Source organism: Nycticebus coucang, chromosome 7 (genome assembly GCF_027406575.1).
Source record: "Nycticebus coucang isolate mNycCou1 chromosome 7, mNycCou1.pri, whole genome shotgun sequence".
Lineage (NCBI taxonomy): Eukaryota > Metazoa > Chordata > Mammalia > Primates > Lorisidae > Nycticebus > Nycticebus coucang.
Window position 1 is genome coordinate 87687604 of NC_069786.1, and position 19473 is coordinate 87707076.

At 39.5% G+C, this 19473-nt stretch overlaps 1 long non-coding RNA gene across 1 annotated transcript in view; it reads right to left on the reverse strand.

The window, feature by feature from the left end:
- Positions 1–701: 701 nt before the first annotated feature.
- LOC128590133 (uncharacterized) overlaps positions 702–19473 on the reverse strand; it is a 34122-nt gene continuing 15350 nt past the window's right edge. The window contains exons 2-3 of the long non-coding RNA XR_008381226.1: positions 14292–14451; positions 702–1196 (exon numbers count right to left, since the gene is read on the reverse strand). This is a non-coding gene — a long non-coding RNA (uncharacterized LOC128590133). The remainder of the gene's footprint in view (positions 1197–14291; positions 14452–19473) is intronic.

Consider the following 19473-nt stretch of genomic DNA (forward strand, 5'->3'; position numbering starts at 1 on the left):
TTCTTTGATAATATTGGATGAATTAGGCTTCACTATATTTTTTTAATTGAATAGATTTCATATTCATTAATTTTTTTTTTTTTTTTTTTTGGCTAGGGCTGGGTTTTTGAACCCGCCACCTCTGGTATATGGGGCCAGCGCCCCCTTTGAGCCACAGGCGCCACCCTCATATTCATTAATTTTCATCTTGTTTGTTGAGAGAAGTCTTGGAAACTAGTAATATTATTTATGTGTATATTTTCTCTTTTTGAAACCAGGATTTAAGGACTTAATGTTTGCTTCACCACCTTTAAACCCATCAAGCATACTGTGTATCATAGTGTTATGAAGAAATACACTTTGACAATAGCAATGATTCTAAATTATGTTCCCCTGGAAGGCCAGGAGCTGTGCACTGTAACCCATTTGTGTACCACAATATTTCCTACTACTTCAGTGCTTTGTATGCAATTGAAGTTCAGAGGAGATTTGGTAATTTTTTTTTTTTTTTGAGATTTGGTAATTTGAGTTGAATTGAGTGAATTGTGATCAGATCTTTAAATAAGTTATTCTTATGTCTGAAATTTCTTTCCAGAACATAAGGGACTCAGCAATCATTATCCTTGAGTAATACAAAAAAGTCATGTAAAAAAACACTCACTTTCAAAATGGATAACTTATGCAACAATAAACACACCGCATGACAGACTTTTCTAATTTTATTTCCATGTAGTTTTGTAGCACTGTTAAGGTGGTATTATAAACATCACAGAGCTCATGTCAGGACTGATACTAAAGGAAAAGGACTGGATGTGCGGTTATGTATTTCTGTGTATGTATGAGCATGTTTAAAAGGGAAGATTTGCCAGTGGGCATAGGACTCATAACCAAAACTTCAGGTCTCCAAATCACATCAGAAGTATCTTTTGGAAAGAGCAGACAGGGACTGGGGAAGGTACCTCGGCAACTCCATTAATGTTAGGAATCCCGGCTACGCCCTTCTTCCTAGGGACCAAAAAAACCAAAGTTCTCTTCCTCCCCCTTGAATGCTCTCACCTTGATGTTGCAGGAAGATGAGGCCCAATGGAGAGAAAGAGCACCCAAACACCATGTTTGAAAGAGGAAAGGCTTATTAGGCAGTGCCTGTGGCTCAAATGAGTAGGGTGCTGGTCCCATATACCAGAGGTGGTGGGTTCAAACCTGGCCCCAGCCAAAAACTGCAAAAAAAAGAAAGAAAAAGAAAAAAAAGGCTTATTCACTGGTGGAGCATTGACCCAGAAGAATTCACTCCCCGACTGGCTACTCTTCTTTTTATCCACAGTCAAAAAGTTCCACAGGTACCTTTCTCATTAGTAAGTTTGAATTAAGCTGGAGAAGTGGGCTCGGGCTTTTACAGAACGGAGGGCTTTCACAGAAGCAAGTGTCAGCCTCCAGGTCCCAGGAAGTTAAGTTTTCACAAATTCCTAAGAGCTGAGTCACCTTTAGGGAGGACCTCGCAGGTGTACCCTTGGGTTCTCCTTAAGAAGACCTCTGTTCTCTTTGACCTTACTTTTGCTGGGTGTCCTCTCTCCCTGCAATTCCATACAGGACCCACACTAGCACTCACCCTTGGATGGCTGTGCCCTGATTGTTGGCAGGTCAGCGAGTGGTTCCCTTCCTGTTCTATTGTACAACTCAGTGGCTCATCTGGATTGCAGGGAAGAACTGCTGACTAAAATTTTATCTTCACTGATAATGTAACTATCTGCAGACAACATAATCACAGCTGGAGATTCAACTGCAGAATTTATAATCCACTGGGAAAGACAGGCTCAGACATTTCTATCTCTATACTCATTTCTGACTGTAGAAGTCAGACACTGGCCTATATGTGTGTGAATAAAGTGCTGGGTGGGAAATCTGAGGAGGGGCAAATTACTTCTGAAATTGTGGAGGAAGACACAGATCTTATTTGAATCTCATTTAAAACCAAAAATGATTTCAGTCAGAACCATTTTTAACAAATGGTTCTGATTAAAACGACTGCTGCTTTGAATTTGTAAATCAAATAACTTATTGAACATATATAATGTCCAAGGTGCTAGTTCCATGCTATGCACTCAACTGCATTATCTCATTTTATTCTTACAAGACCCTAGAAGGGGTACTATTATTATTCTTGTCTTATCAATACAGATACTAAAGCTTAGACAAATGGCTTACTTACGGGATCACACAGCTAGAAAAATGGCAGAGCCAGGGCAACAACTCACACTTGTCTGGGTGCAGAGCTCAAGATTTTAACCACTCTAAGACCTCTCTCTCTCTCTTCCTTTCTCTCTCTCTCTGTGCAAATTCTATTTTACAGATGAAGAAACTGAAGTAGCCAAAAGTCAAATAACTTCTCTACTTCCCTTCAAAAATTCCAATGAATTCCAAGGAAGTAAAAGACGTTAACAAACATAGAGAACACTAAGATAGCACCAAAGTTCAGAGTATTTCAAACCAAATCTTGCACATGCACTATCAGGAAGATATTTGCGTTCCTTGCCTCCACAGCATATGATACTGATGTTTAAAAACATTTGTGTTCTGGGCGGCACCTGTGGCTCAGTTGGTAAGGTGCCGGCCCCATACACCGAGGTGGCGGGTTCAAACCCGGCCCCGGCCGAACTGCAACAAAAAAATAGCCAGGTGTTGTGGCGGGCGCCTGTAGTCCCAGCTACTTGGGAGGCTGAGGCAAGAGAATTGCTTAAGCCCAGGAATTGGAGGTTGCTGTGAGCTGTGTGATGCCATGGCACTCTACCGAGGGCCATAAAGTGAAACTCTGTCTCTACAAAAAAAAAAAAAAAATTTGTGTTCTGATTAACCCATACCCTTAAGAAAGAAATTTAACACAAGACTTAATTTGTAACTCAGGATATATCTGCCTTTAACTATACAACAGAGTATTAGTTGTCTAGCAGCCTTTCTAGGTAATTGCTAATTAATTATATATTTCAAATTTCTTGTAATATGTTTCTTTAAAAAGGGTAGAGAGCTTTATTGGTAGGTTACAATTATAACATTATACAGTTCACACCACTGATTTAAACATAATTAATGAAGGCTCAAGTTTCAAAATGGCAAGAACTGTCTTTCAAAGATGTTAGTTTTTAGTTCTCTGGGAGCAGCTAGATCCTCTTCAAATTTTTACCTTTAAAATCATGAAAATTTCCTCCACCAAAATACGTGGCCCATGATTTTTGAACAAGATTTCTGTGGCATATTAGTGGCACATGAGTTCCATCCCAGCTGTTACCACCTGTGACAGGAGCAGGGCAACTTCAATAGCTTATATTCCTCCCTTTAAATCCCAGGAGAACACATCTCTCTCCACTTGAGAATAGAATCATAGCCTTCATCCAGAAGGTTAGTTTATCCACTGAGCATGGGTTTCCAAATTAACTGATAAGAATACAACATGGCACAATGCCAAACAAAATGTGCAGATGGACATCTGGTATCCCAGATTGGATTAAGCAAAGAGCAAACTAAGTATGTGCTTAGGGCACCATAAAAAGCCAAAAACAGCATATGAGTAATTATTAGGGGAAATGCAGACTTTAAGGAACTATACTACATTCACTTTATAACTCATAATTTAAAAATATTTTTGAAATACATATGAAAGTTTGGGGGAACAGCATGACAACCTTTTCAGGGCTTGAGACCTCAAAAAGCAATCAATCCTTCTTTGTATTTCAGAACAGAACATTTTGACATAGTATTCAATCAATCAACCAGAACCCCTAAACAAGTTTTTATTTGTGACAAATACTGAACACTTTAAATTCAGTTCATAAAATGGTCTTAGTCAACAATATGGCTTGCTTCCTAAGTCATTGTCCAACAGTGGGCTGTGTAGATTGCAGTTCCAATAGGAATAGCAGCCTACTACTTCAGTGGATGTTCATTGATGAATTAATGAACTAAAAGCAACAGCTCTAGATGCAAATCCAGGTTTTTTCCCGCATTTCTAATCTGTGACCTTAAATTATTTACTTTCAGTTTAGGTTTCTGCATGTAAAAATTGAAATTGTATGACATACTTCAGGAGTTGTTATAAGTATTAAATAGATAATGTGAAATTATTTTATTAAGGTAGTTGAATCTCTTATTTGCATGTTGGGAGAATAGACACTTTCTCAACTTTTTTTTTTTTTTTAAGTATTTGGCTGGGGCTGGGTTTGAACCCACCACCTCCGGCATATGGGGCTGGCGCCCTACTCCGCTGAGCCACAGGCACCACCCAGAAGTACAGATACTTTTTTGTAGATGTTTACTAAAATCTTTCACAACCTACCTATGTTCAATTATTCATTCATTTATCAAATGTACATAGAATGTCTACTATACAACAGGCATGACATTGGGTACACAGAAGCCTTAGGAAATAAAATATTTTTATATTCATTTTGACAAAGTCTAAAAACTATTTGGTATTTTCTATGGTGTGCAAGAATCCATTAAACTTTCAACCTAACCACCCATTCCTAATATTCTCTCCATCTTTGACTGAGAATAGGACAGGGATCAGGGTTCTCTTTTACAAATGGTAATTTCCAAACATGAAAGTTTAATAATTCATTTTTTGGAGTATGAAACAGAAAAATGTCATCTCTTTTTTTAAGATATGTTTATATTCATTTTTATTATACGTATATATTCATGGAGTACACGCGCAATTTTTCTACATTGATATATCACATCCTAGTGAAGTCAGGGCCATCAGTGCATCCATTACTTAAGCAATTCATGTTGTACCCAGCAAGCAACCTCCCATCATCTCCCCTGCCAGCCCCCCACCCTTCTGAGTCTGCCTTGTCCATCACTCCACAATCGTCTTCCACATGTATGTATTATTTAACTCCACTTAAAGTGAGACAATCTGTGTCTGAGTTGTTTCACCTAAGATAATGGCCTCCAGTTCTATCCATGTTACTGCAAAAGACATGATTTTATTATTTTTTATGACCGATAATATTCCTTTGCCTATATATATCACATTTTTCTTTATTCACATTTCTTTATTCAATCCTCCACTGATGGACATATAAGCTCATTCCATATCTTTGCTATTGTGAATAGTGCTGTGACAAACATAGGCGTGCAGGTATCTTTTTATTTATTTATTTATTTTGGGAGTAGATGCCCAAGAGTGGGCTTGCTGGACTATACGGTAGTTCTATTTTTAGTTCTTTGAGAAATCTCCACACTGTTTTCCATAGAGGTTGCTTTAATTTCCTTTCCCACTAATGGTGTATAAGAGTTCCCTCTTTCCACATTGTCACCAACATCTGTTATGTTTTGTCTTTTTAACAATAGCCCTTCTGATCAGTATAAGATGACATCTCATTGTATGTCATTATAGTTTTAATTTGCATTTCTCTGATGATAAATGATGTTGGATATTTTTTCATCTGCTTATTTAAAAACTGTCTATTCATGTCCTTAGCCCACTTTTTTTTTTTTGTAGAGACAGAGTCTCATTTTATACAGCTCATAGCAACCTCCATCTCCTGAACTTAGGTGATTCTCTTGCCTCAGCCTCCCGAGTAGCTGGGACTACAGGTGCCCGCCACAACGCCCAGCTATTTCTTTGTTGCAGTTTGGCCAGGGCCAGGTTTGAACCCACCACCCTCGGTATATGGGGCCAGCGCCCTACTCACTGAGCCACAGGTGCCACCTCTTAGCCCACTTTTTAATGGAATTATTTGTGGGGTTTTTTGGTTGTTGAATTGTTTGAGTTCCTTGTAAATTCTGACTATCTGTCCCCTGTTGAATGTATAGTTTGGAAATAGCTTTTGGTTTAACTATGTCCTATTTGTCTATTTTTGTTTTTTAATGCCTATGCTTTTCTTCTTCTTCTTCTTCTTCTTCTTTTTAGAAACAGGATCTTGGCCTAGCATGATGGGTCACACATATAATCCTAGCACTCTAGGAGGTAGAGACGGGTGGATTGTCTGAGCTCAGGAATTTGAGACCAGCCTGAGCAAAAGGAGACCCTGTCCCTACTAAAAAACAGAAAAACTGGCTGGGCGTTGTCTGGCTACTTGGGAGGCTGTCCCAGCTACCCTGGAGGCTGAGGCAAGGGGATTGCCTGAGCCTAAGAGTTTGAGGTTGCTGTGAGCTATGACACCATAAGTACTCAACCCCAGGGGGACTGAGTGAGACTCTATCTCAAAAAATAAAAAGGAAGGAAGGAAGGAAAGAAAGAAGGAAGGGAGGGAGGATCTTGCTCTGTTGCCCAGAGTACTGTAGCATGAACATAGCATAGCTCACTGTACCCTTAAACTCCTGGGCTTAAGAGATAATCCTGCCTCAGCCTCCTGAGTAGTTTAGAACTACAGGTACATGCCATCATGCCCAACTAAGTTTCTTTTTTTTGAGACAGAGTCTCACTATGCCACCCCCAGTAAACAGCTGTGGTGTCACAGCTCACAGCAACTTCAGACTCTTGGGCTTAAGCCATTCTCTTGCCTCAGCCTTCCAAGGAGCTGGGACTACAGGCGCCCGCCACAATGCCTGGCTATTTCTTTGGTTGCAGTTGTTATTGCTGTTTGGCAGTCCTGGGCTGGATTCGAACCCGCCAGATCTGGTGTATGTGGTTGGCATCCTAGCCGCTGAGCTACAAGCGCGGAGCCTCAACTGATTTTTTTATTTTTTGATAGAGATAGGGTCACACTATCCTTTTGCTTTTATCTCCCAAAGTGCTGTAATTACAGGCACGAGCCATCTCACCCAACTTTCTTCTAGCATTTTTATAGTTTCAGGTTTTACATTCAAGTCTTTAATCCATTTTGAGTAGATTTTTTTATGGCGAGAGATAGGAGTCCAGTTTTATTCTTCTATATATAGCAATCCTATTTTCCCAGCACCATGTATTGAATAGGGTATTCTTTCTCCAGTGTATGGTCTTACTGACTTTGTCAAAGACCAGGTGGCGATAAGTATTGTGGCTTTATTTCTGGATTCTCTATTCTGTTCACTCTGTCTGTTTTTACACCAGTACCACTGTGTTTTAGTTACTGTAGCCTTGTAGTACAATTTGAAATCAGGCAATGTGATGCTTCAGCTTTGTTCTTTTTGCTCAAGATTAATTTGGCTATTCAGTCTCTTTTTTGGTTCCATGTAGGGAGTCAAGTGAAATCAAGTTTGTGTTTTTACTTAACTGGAACAACATCTTTTTTTTTTTTTTTTTTATTTGGGACAGTCTCACTGTGTTGCCCTCAGTACAGTGCTGTGACATCACAGCTCACAGCAACCTCCAGCTGTTGGGCTTAAGTGATTCTCTTCCCTTAGCCTCCCAAGTAGCTGGGACTACAGGCATCCACCACAACGCCCAGCTACTTTTTTGGTCATAGTTGTCATTGTTGTTTGGCAGGCCCAGGCTGGATTTGAACCTGCCAGCTCCAGTGTATGTGGTTGGCACCCAAGTTACTGAGCTACAGGCGCTGAGCCAGAAAGACATCATTTAAAATGTGTTAATAGTGGAAACATTAATTTACCTTTGGAGCAGATTATTTTGCTTTACAAAAATCACTCAGAATATTTCTGTAAGTATAATAACTTTTTTTTAAGTTAGTTTTTTTTTTTTTTTTGTAGAGACAGAGTCTCACTTTATGGCCCTCGGTAGAGTGCCATGGCATCACACGGCTCACAGCAACCTCCAACTCCTGGGCTTAAGCGATTCTCCTGCCTCAGCCTCCCGAGTAGCTGGGACTATAGGCGCCCACCACAACGCCCAGCTATTCTCTGGTTGCAGTTCAGCCGGGGTGGATTTGAACCCGCCACCCTCGGTATATGGGGCCCGTGCCTCACGGACTGAGCCACAGGCGCCGCCCAAGTTAGTTTTTTTTTTAAATTAAGTTTATTTATTTTTGTATTTTTTTTTGTTGTTGCGGTTTGGCCAGGGCTGGGCTTGAACTCGCCAACCTCGGTATATGGGGCTGGCACCCCACTCTCTGAGCCACAGGCACTACCCAATAACTTTTTATTGTTCTTGGAGAAAATTTTAAGTCACCAGTAACCAGAAAGTTGCTGGTTAAGAAAGATATTAAGTTAGCTATTGACCAATGTAAATTCTACTATCTTTAGTAGAAATATACCCTTGCAAAGATAAGTTTTTTTTTGTCCAAAATATGAACTAGTCCTGCCCCTGAAAAATCATTCCTCCTGCCCCCTGGAAATATGTATTTCTTTTATGCAAGACTTTTCTCACTATCTTGTTTAGAATAGTTCTATCAGGCTTTATCATTGTGCTGGCATAAGGAACTGGAATGGTCTATGGTCTAGACTATTGATAACTTATCTATTTTTTTAATTGAATAACTCAGACTTTGAAGTGTATCTTTTAAACTATAACCATTGCCTTGTCTGTGCCTCTGGGGCTGAATAGTACCAGTGGGAAGCAGGGATGAGAGTGAAGATATTGGATGTTTCCACTGTAAATCATCCTATCCTGGGTGGGTGATGGAGCAGGCCTGGGAAAACATATGAAGAGGAAGAGCTTTCATTTTCCCAGTTATACCTAAAAGAGTGGTAAGTGCATACCCACCATGCAAAGGTGGCTGGGGAGACCAGTCGTCTGCAACAGTCTTCAACATGCAGTAGGTGGTCAATTAAAATTATTGAAAAGATAATTATCAATTTATTTATATTTAAATTTGATGGGCAATTCTAAGAATAGCAAGGCACTTCTAGTAGCATCTAGATCAGCATGGCTAGAGGATTGATTATTTATTGTCCTTCTGGACAGATTGTGGAACATGGTGTTCCTTGGGGATTTATAGAAATTATTTGTGAGGCAAATCTAATAAAAGAACAGATTTCTCACAGTTTTTTCCGGAGGGCTAATGCCATTGTTTTGGTAATCTTGATGGAAAAGTATGTGCCTTTTAAAGGTTAAGAGAATTTGGATTCCATCCTTTCAATTCAATTTTTCTTCTCTACAAGACTATAAGCTTTGTGCATCATTACTGTTTCTGGCACAGTGCCTGACACACAGTAGGTACTCAGAAAATGTTTGCCAGACTAGGCTCCAAATGAATTCCTATTTCTTTAAAGGTAATACAGATACACCATATGTGATGCTTGAAAACACTGCAGGTAATAGATGTTATAGCTCAGGACCTCACAATTTACTCTTGATGTCCTGTAAATGCCGTTTCCAAGCTGCTGTTGCTGTTTTCTGCTTCACTCTAGCTGTGTGCACAGAATACTTTCTTTAATTCCCTACAACATAGCCAAGACCAACCTATAACACTAAACATTTTACTGGAGATTTAAGGGTAACTCAAACACCATTACAGAAAGTAGTTTGTAACTCACTTGGAAAAGTCTTTTACAATATTATCTTTGTTGGACTGACTTAACTAAGTAAATAGTCTTATTTAAAAGTGGTTATAAGAAAGATCCTGCAATAGAATTAGTAAGATGCCTTGACCTTTTTGCTGTAAGGTAGCTCCTGTAACTTAAAAATTGGCAATTAATGTTTCAAACACAGTTACCTGCAAAAAGCTACACAGTCATCACATAATGCCAGAGAATCAGGAAACTAGAAGAGACAATAACAATCATGTAGCTCCTCCACTTCATGTGCGAGAAATTGGAAACCCAAAGAGATAAAGCCGCTTGCTCAGTGGCCTACAATTCGCCAGGGGTGGACAATGGAGCCAGGTTGAGACGGCACCTCTTCTGATTTAATGCTCTTCTTAGAACTACATCATATGCTTCTACTAAAATCACACCACTCATGGCTCCGTGGATAGATGGGCAGTTGATAATTATTTATTTGTATTGTATGTTTAAGAAATACTCCAAAGCCATAGTTGCTGTAGGGATTTTTAACGATTATGCTCTCCTTAATTTTATTAGCATTGCAGAGTCTTAAAAGAACCAGAATAGTGAGTGGCTCTCAAATCTGAGCTCCTGGCAAGTGGAGCTCAGGCATTGGTATTTTTTTCGATTTCTCTGAAAGATTCTAAATGCAGCCAGGATTTTTTTAAATTAATTTTTTAAGTAATTAATTTTAATTTTATTCAATGTTCTTACCCATCCTCCAACCATTTTATCCACATCCCCCAGTTTCCCCACTGTACCCCATTCTATGATTAACTAGATTCACAAAGAACTCACAGTTCTTCATTTAGGTTTCATTAATGACCAGTGGGAGCTTTCTAAATTAGTGAAGTTCAATGCTAAAAACATTTAATTTACATTAAACACAAACATATCGTCTGTGGGGGGCAAAACAGCATTGCATTAATTTAGACAATTGATTTCCATAGAACCACATCAACAAGAAGCATATAATTCATACCCAGACATCTGAGAAATATTTATCTATAGATTCACTTTTTTTTTTTTTCCCTGAAACAGTCTTACTTTGTTGCCCTTCATAGAATGCCAGGGTGTTACAGCTCACAGCAACCTCAAACTCTTGGGCTTAAGCAATTCTCTTGCCTCAGTCTCCCAAGTAGCTGGGACTACAGGTGCCTGCCACAACGCCTGACTATTTTTTTTGAGACGGAGCCTTGCTCTGGCTCAGGCTGGTCTCCCAACTCGTGAGCTCAGGCAAACCACCCCCTTCGGCCTCTCAAGTGCTAGGATTATAGGTGTGAGCTACCATGCCCAGATAGATTCATGTTCTTATGGTCAAAATCTCCAAGGAGAAGGATTTCATACTTTCTTTCATTATTCTTAGCCACATTGTTAAGAATGTTCTTTTATTTAACCAAATTAAGCTGCTGTCTTCAGTGGAAATGGAGAACAATAAATAGATTGCCTATTTACTTATCTTTTGTTTAGTTGTGAAGACTCACAAATTCACAACTTAGCCTTCTTTTCATCAGGCTAATAATAAGTAATTTAGCTTGTCATTATGGCCTGTATTTTATAACCATTTACTGTGTAGTTTTCATTCCTCCTCTCTGACAACAATTAGACCACTCTATAATAGAATAGCTATTTGCCTTTGCTTTAACATGTCATCCTAAGATGAAGAATGCAATGTTCATGATTGAGGTCATCATGTTTAAGTATCATTACACTCTATGCAAGCACTTTGCATTTTTTCTTAGTTTATAATTTTAAGACAGAAAACGCAGTCACTGGGTTATAAATGATAATTACTTTGCCTTATGTCTGAAAGCAGAATGCAAAGATAAAGCTTTCTTGCTTTGGTAATTTCTGTAATTTCAAACAGAAGATATTAATAAGGCCCTGAGTATAATCCAAATGTACAGATTGCACCCATAATACCATAAGCATAAGCTTTTCTCAGAGCAAATCATCACTGAAGCACCAACTCAGATGAAATAATTAGTCATTAACTCTTCAGGCAGCCTTTATGTTTTCTTTATGTAGTATTTTCTATACTCGTCGTAATATTGTGCCATTTTCCCCAGCTAGTTAAGTTATCATTGTATAAACAGTAGCTGAATGTATTCATGTCAAAGATAATCATTTCTTTAAAAGGTTTCTTTGTCAGGTATTCATTAAAGTAGGTTTCACATCAAAATGATAGTCACTAATATAGGGCAAACATCTTACCCATTTGGCAGGTTTTAAAAAATTTTTAATTTTATTAGTACTGTATGAAATCCTCAGTCTTTACTATGTCTTCTTAACAGTGTAAAAAATCTGTTTTGTGAATGCACACAATGGGTGGGCATACAAAATAGAATAATCTGTGTTGTACAAGGACATAGGAGACCACAGGAGAGATGTCATTCATGATTGTATCTGAAATCAATTATTGGGAATACCTGCTTGCACCAACGCTGTACATTGCAAACAGTCTTGCATTGTTTTTAATTTTGGTGTTCAGAAATTCATTTTGTGACAGAATTCCCTAAAATAAAAGCTTTTCCCCAGCTGATGTTTACCACTCCACGCTGCATGAAGCACTGGCATTTTGCTTCAAGACAGGAGGTAACAGGAATGAATAACAGCGCCAGCTACATTTCCTCCCGATCAGATATGTGAATGTTGTGAGCATTGTAACGGGTAGCGTGGGTGACACAGAATGTCACAAAAGTGCCTACACAGAGAGCAGCCCTTCCGCAGGCAGAGCAGACGCCATTTTGTCTCATTTTAAAGCAATTAACAACCTTCTCTAATTCTTGAGCCAAAACTTTCAAAGTTTTTTACCTAAACCTGATGGGACATGAAATTTTAGGAAGGCATGATTTCCAGACAGTGAGGAGGAAGATAGCAAAGGCAAGAATTAAGGTCATAAGGTCACAGCTATAAATATCCCTGAGTTCTTTAAAAGGAGTAAAGGTGAGGATAATATCCTTTCGTTTAGCCATAGGGACACTGAGAGCCAGTACATTGATGCCAGCATAAAACTAAATCCTCAGCTTTAGACTACTTGGTGGGAGAAAGCCGTAATTGCTCTGCAAGGTCGGTGACGCAGCCGGCTCCCACCCGAGTCCTTCTGCCGCGACGTGGGAGCGCAGGGCGGGCACTGCCGCCGAGAGCCCGCCCCGGAGCTGAGCTCCCGGGACTCTGATTGGCCCGCGCGGACGCGTCGCTCACAGTACGGCTGCCGCTCTGTGGTTGGTTGCCCGATTGTAAGCGATCCTTGGCTTTGTTTTTGTTTTGCTTTTTTTGTTTTGTGGCTAGCTGGAGCATATGTCTAAGGGAAGAACTGTAACCTGACATTTCTCCTAATTTAATCTCACCGACTGAAACATTTAGCAATGTATCTTTTAGAATTCCTTCCCCCACGCCAGGCACATTGTTTTCTATACCCTGAGTACTATCAATCTTCATCCTTTGAAGAGAGATTCTATTCTACACAAATACTTTAAAACTATGTGTTTTTTATTGTGTTAAAATACACATAACACAGAATTTGTCATTTTAACCATTCTAACGTGTACACAGTTCAGCGGCATTTAGCACATCCACAGGGTTGTTCAACCATCACCACAGTCTAGTTCTAGAATTTTCATCACCCTCAAAGAAAACCCTGTACTCTTCAAGAAAGAGTCACTTCACAAAGCTTTCCCTTCCAGCCCCTGATAACCACTACTTTGCTTTCTACCTCTATGGATTTGCCTATTAATATTTCGCATAAATGAAATCACACAATATATGTCCTTTTATGTCTCGTTTCTTTCACCTAGTAATGTTATACACACTGCATAAGTATTTCTCTTAAAGGAACAGGAAGTCATGCAGAGCCTAATCTGTCAAGAAGCTGGATACTTGTACTGTTCGGGAAAAGTTTACGTGATCTGCAACTATTATAAAATAGAAAGATTAATTACCCTGTGTGGCTCATGTTTTGTTCTTACGTCCTTGAATATATAGGTTCTAAACATTAAAAAAATACAACACATAAATGCCACAACATATTATTACCTGTGCTCAAAGTATGCACATTATTTGACTACTGACAAATAAACTTTTACAAGGTCTTCTTTGGGAACGGGGAGGGGTTGGCCAAAGGATGTTACACTGAAGATGTTATACCAAACTATAACACCCTCTTAATCAAAGCTGTGAGGTGTGTGTAAATCAGATCTTGAATTGACGTAAGGCACATTTAAATTAGGCTTTTGTAATCTCTCTTTGTAATTGTCCACTTTCCAGTTCTCCTGGTTAATAAAGTAAATACCTTCTAAAATATTTGTGAATTACTGAAATTAGAAACCAATAGAGACATCCTTGCTTAAGTGTTATAAAATTAATTGACTTTTGGGCGGCGCCTGTGGCTCAGTCGGTAGGGCGCCGGCCCCATATACCGAGTGGTGGCGGGTTCAAACCCAGCCCCGGCCAAAGTGCAACCAAAAAATAGCCGGGCGTTGTGGCGGGCGCCTGTGGTCCAGCTACTCCGGAGGCTGAGGCAAGAGAATCGCTTAAGCCCAGGAGTTGGAGGTTGCTGTAAGCTGTGTGAGGCCACAGCACTCTACCGAGGGCCATAAAGTGAGACTCTGTCTCTACAACAACAACAAAAAAAAAATTAATTGACTTTTGATCAAGAAAGGAAGAGAAATGTTTAGAGAAGGATTTTTCCTTGTTTCCTCAGCACATGGACCAGTGTGGTGGTTCTCAAACTCCTAAGCCTAAGAATCATTGTGATATTTGTAAAAATAGTTTCCTAGGCCTCAGAAATTCTGATTTGATCTGCATGGGAATAGAAATCTATACTTTGAATAAGTATCCTAGGTCAGTGGCTGTCAATATCGGTGTGCATAAGGATCACCCTGAGGTATTGCTGCGACAGATTGCTGGACCCCATTCCCAGAGTTCCTGATTCAGTAGGTCTGGGAATTTACCTAACAAGATTCCTGGTGATGGTAATGATGCTGGTTGGAAACTATACTTTGAGAACAGTCGTCTTAAGGAATTCTTAACAAATTGTGCCTTGGCCACATTTGGAGACAGCATAATAAATTGATCACACATCTGCAACTCAGGCTAAGTCTATGCAGCAGCCTGAAATAAAAAAAAAAACATGGATTTTACAATGACAGAATTAATACAAACCTCTGCCTCTAGCTGTGGAAGCATCAATGGTTTTCACAAACAGTTTTAATAAGGCAGTAATTAAAAAATTCAGTGAAAGACCTAAAACCAATACATTTAAAAACACTGTTTTGACATATCAAAGTTTGTAAATTATTGTTATAGGTTTCAATTAGATTTCAAAATAATATATCAAACAAAACAAAACTGAAGCACTAAGAATAATCATTGTTTAATGGTTTGGTCTTTCAATTAGGAAACTGATTCAGGGGTACAGCCTGCTGGATGTTTCTGATATTGCAAGGGAAAAAAAGTCAAGGAAGTTTATCATTTAATATCTTTTACTATGAAAATTTCTTTCTATGTTTCTTTATAAGCATGATATGATAGAAACATTGTGAGCGTTGGAGGATTCAAGATTTTCCTTTGCCTTGTGGCCTTTCTTGTGTTTGACCATGGGCAAGTTACTCAGTCTTGCCCTACTCTATATATTGGGGTATCATAATAGTTACCACTCAGCAGAAGTCTCCTGAGAATTAAGACATTTAAATTCCCAGCATAATAGTAAACCTGTGTATGTCCTTTACACATGCACACATACACATGTATATATATGTGTGCATATTGATATACACCAGCTAACAAACAGAAAAGATTATTACTTTCCAACCATCTTTCTACACAAATTGCCCAAAGTTAATTCTGCTTCTAAGAAATAACATTTACCAAGACATGCAAGGACTCTATGTTAGTGCTTTTCTGCTTTTTCACTTCTGAGAGCTGTATACTTCAGTGAATTAGGAAGCCTACACACTGGAAGAATTGCATAATTTTTGCAAGTATTACAATTTAGGAATGGGCCAGGCATGGTGGCTCACACCTATAATCCTAGCACTCTGGGAGGCCAAGGTGAGTGGATTGCTTAAGCTCAGGAGTTCAAGACCAGCCTGAGCAAGAGTGAGACCCTCTCTCTACTAAAAATAGAAAAGTTAGCTAGGCATCGCAGTGGTACCAGGTACTTGGGAGGGTGAGGTTAGCATGAACCCAGGAGTCCGAGGTTGCTATGAGCTAAGATAATGCCACAGCCCTCTAGCCTGGGCAACAGAGTGAGGCTCTGTCTCAAAACAAAACAAAACAAAACACCCCTTGGTGATGAAGTGAAGCTTCCTGTATTTCCTATAAATTTCCTACAAATAAAATTTTAAATTTTACAGTCAATTAATCCCCACTGTGTGGGAAAAGACACTTATAAACTGGTTCTTACCTAACATCAGCAGCAGGAAGTAAGATCACACTGTAGTCAGGGCTCAAACTGTGATGTCTCTGCTGGACCCCAGCTGTACTTAGGGACTCAAATTTTGAGGCACCCAACGTCACCCTTGTGATTTGTGGAGTATCCATTGCAGCCTCATACATGCCTGGGAGGTTCACTCATGTTTTCTGCTATGGACCCCTGGTCAAGCAATCCATAGATGTGACACAATGATCTACAAGAAGGCCCAAAAGTCTGCACTAAAACAAGTATGCCAGGAGATTCTGATAAAAGGCATCCCAGGGTTACACGATGTAGAAAAACAATGCATTCAGAGATCCAGCTGGAATAGGTTTTTCTGTTCCAGCTTTCTGTGATTATTGGAATAGAGTGGGGACTTTTCCCTGAGTATCAGTTATAATTACCAGGGAACATTGTGGTTCAAGGTAGGTGCACCCTTTGGGTTCTAGTGTTGCAAACGGCAGTAGTTTATCAGGCCTTGCTTTAGAATTAGGCCATTATGAAGGTGAACTCTTCCTGCCTCCTCACCTGCTGCCCAGCATTAATGGAGTCAGATTGTTTAAGTTAGCCCGGGGTCCAGCACAGAGCATTGTGCGAAGAAGGCATTCAATAAACACACGTTGATCAAAATCCTTGTGTTACCACGATACCAGAGAAGTCAAAAGATTGGGATTTAATTCGGAAGTATATTTACTTGGCCCTGTAGTCATGACCAAGCTGTCATTCCAAGCATTGAGTGCCTGTCTTCCCTAGCTTTACTCCAGGTAACTAAGGAGTAGGAGGTTTAAGGAGTTTGAGCCCTGGAAGTGCCTAGAAACAGCTAGCTGCATTTTCAGAATATAACTCTGGCTCTCCAGCATTCACTTATGGCAGCTTATCAAATATCACACTCTACTGATATTCTTAAAATAGAGCTACCCCAGAGCAAGGTTCAGGTGAAGAGAAAAATAATTAGGATTCAGTGTCTTGAATAATTATTTGGGGATTAGACAGGTTCTGTTATTAGTGACCAAGTGTTAGGGAATGATATTAGTAATATCTAATATTTGTTAATATTTAGATCTTACTAAGTATAAATGATCTTAAAGTAATGTGGATTTACCCAGGTCACATGATAGTTTCCTCTTCCTCCTAAGCAATAAAATACAAATTGCTTCACTTTTTATTGCTCTGCAAAAACTACAGGTAACAGATGGAAGTGTCTTTTCTTCCAGGGTCACAATAATACAGAATTAGTGACGTTTATTTTCTTTCCCGAGTCAGGAAACTGTGAGAGTGACACCACACAGATAAACCTTGACTCAGGGATCCCAGGAACACATTTTGAAAAATGCCACCTTTGCAAATTTAGGAATGAGTAAAAGAAATAATTTGATTTTAAAAAAGAATGGTTTTAATCTGTTTAAAAAAGTTTGAGAAACTTTCACCATATTCTCCTGTTTACTATGAATTTTAAACCATATGAAATTGCTATCTACTTTAAAATAAATCATTGTTAAAGAAGAAATACGATTACAGAGATGCTATAAAGTATTTACTTTTAGGACAAAATACTCAGAGTCAAGCAAGCATAGGAATAGAAAGTCTTTATTCAGCCCAGAGTGAGAATTAAGTGTTATGCCATATTCTTCCAATGCCATCTAGTGGAGATTCAAATGGCTTTATCTGAATTTTGTGTAGATTATTTGCCATCAATTTTTTCCAACTTTTCACCTGTACCAACTATATTAGACTTAATATATAATACATGTCAAATTATAAGCCAAAAACAACACTAAGGCAGAGAAAACAGAGTACAAGCCCTGTCTTATATGGCAAATAACTTCATGGCAGAATACACTCAAGTTTCCAGTTCATATCACTAATGACATCAATGAAAGATTCCGTGAATAAAATCTGGGCCATTGCCAATACTGGTAAATCATTATATTATGTTATGATGACATAATATAATGATTCATCCTGTGCTATGAAGCCAAGAACATCCTAAGGATAGAATTTCTAGATTTAAATAGAATACAACGCTGTTCGCATGCTATCTCTTGCCTTTTCCCTTCTCTTCTTGATGCAGTTTTACTCATCTTTCAACAGTCCTATGATATATCCTCTGTGGAACATGTTTTATGTCACAACACACAGAAAAACAAACACAGACACACCCCACCCCCGCAGAACTAATTGGTCTCCTCTTGTTTCCAGTGTACTTTGTTCTCACAGGCCTGTTACCACATTCACTCATATTATGGTTTTCCCTGGTTGAGCTGCTGGAGGACAAGGCTTGGGTGTTCTTCATCTTCTTCCTCCCCTTGAATGGATGAATGAACAAAAGTCTTTCCAGAGTCATCACTACTGTTCAGCTGGGTGTAGGAGCCACTCACATCCAACTCCCAGTGACTGAGCTGGGGATATGCGGAGAATTACGGAGTGTGTGTGGAGGGAAAAGGGGAGCTGTGAGTGGGAGGGAAGGGAGTAGCAGACCAGCAGGCATAGATTCCCAAGGGGTCGATAATGAACCTCCCCTTCTGTACCTTCTCTCTGCATCCTCAGCCCTCCTCTCCTCTCACACCGAAGAGTCAAAAAATGGAAGAGACAAATTATCTCACAGTTGGGGAGTGGGTCTAGCTCCACCTGTGTGTCCTTACAGACAGCAGTGGTGGGCACAGAGGACTCATCTACTAATAATGGCAGTTCAGGTGGCAGCGAAGGAAAAAATCCCGCAGGACTGTCCTTACCCATAGTGCCGATTTACATGTGAACCCTGTCTCTTGGATGCAGCTCCAGGTATCTAACCTTCCTGGGGGTTCTTTTTTGTAACCAGCTTAAAGTAGATATAAGGATTCTCCCAAGACAATGTTCCAAGAGAAATAGTTATCCCTCCCAGGACCCATGGCAAGAAGCACCATCTGACGACTCCAGTTTCAAAGCCCGGCTTCATCTCCAAACTCCCACAGCAGGTCTCATCCTATCAGAGAATGTATTGATTCATTGTTCCCTTTGCATCATGTCTCCTGATTGGATTGTTAGGGCCCATTCTAATACTTCTCTCTAGAGCAGTGTTTTTCAACCTTTGTATTTCATGACACGCTTGAACCTGTAGTTAAAATGTAGCAAACTTAAATTATGTTAATTAAAAAAAAGTTAAAAAAAGAATATGCTTACTGTGCTTTGAACTTCTTTCTAAGATAATTTAATTAATGGTCTTTGAAATTTTTCACAGCACACCTAAGATCCTCACTGTGTGCCATGGCTTCATGGAAACCACTGCTCTAGGGCTTCTAGGACAATAGCATGAGGGTCTTAAAGGAAGGCCCTGTTACATATTCTGACTCCAGTTAATTGAAAAATAAATGCTCGGTTTACTTTTTCTATTATTTCTCTTTAGCATCCACTCACATCTCCCATGGATATCACCTCTTACTTCCTTTTCCCTGTCCCTCTTTCACAGGAACATTCACTTCCAAAAGGCCCTAATTGCCCAGCGTGACAAGGGGCACCAGGGTAAGTGAAGTACAGTGCAGACCGAGGTAAACAGACCTCTGCCCTGGAAACATTAGGACACTCAGCGGACCCACATTCAGAGGACACAGAGAGGAAAGGAAGCAATAAACACAAATTCCAGCAGCGCTGTTAGGGTCATAAGTGTGTTGCAACCACACACCAAACAAGGCCAGCCCAGAACTAACAGAAACTTCATGATTAGCACCTTCTCCTACACTTCC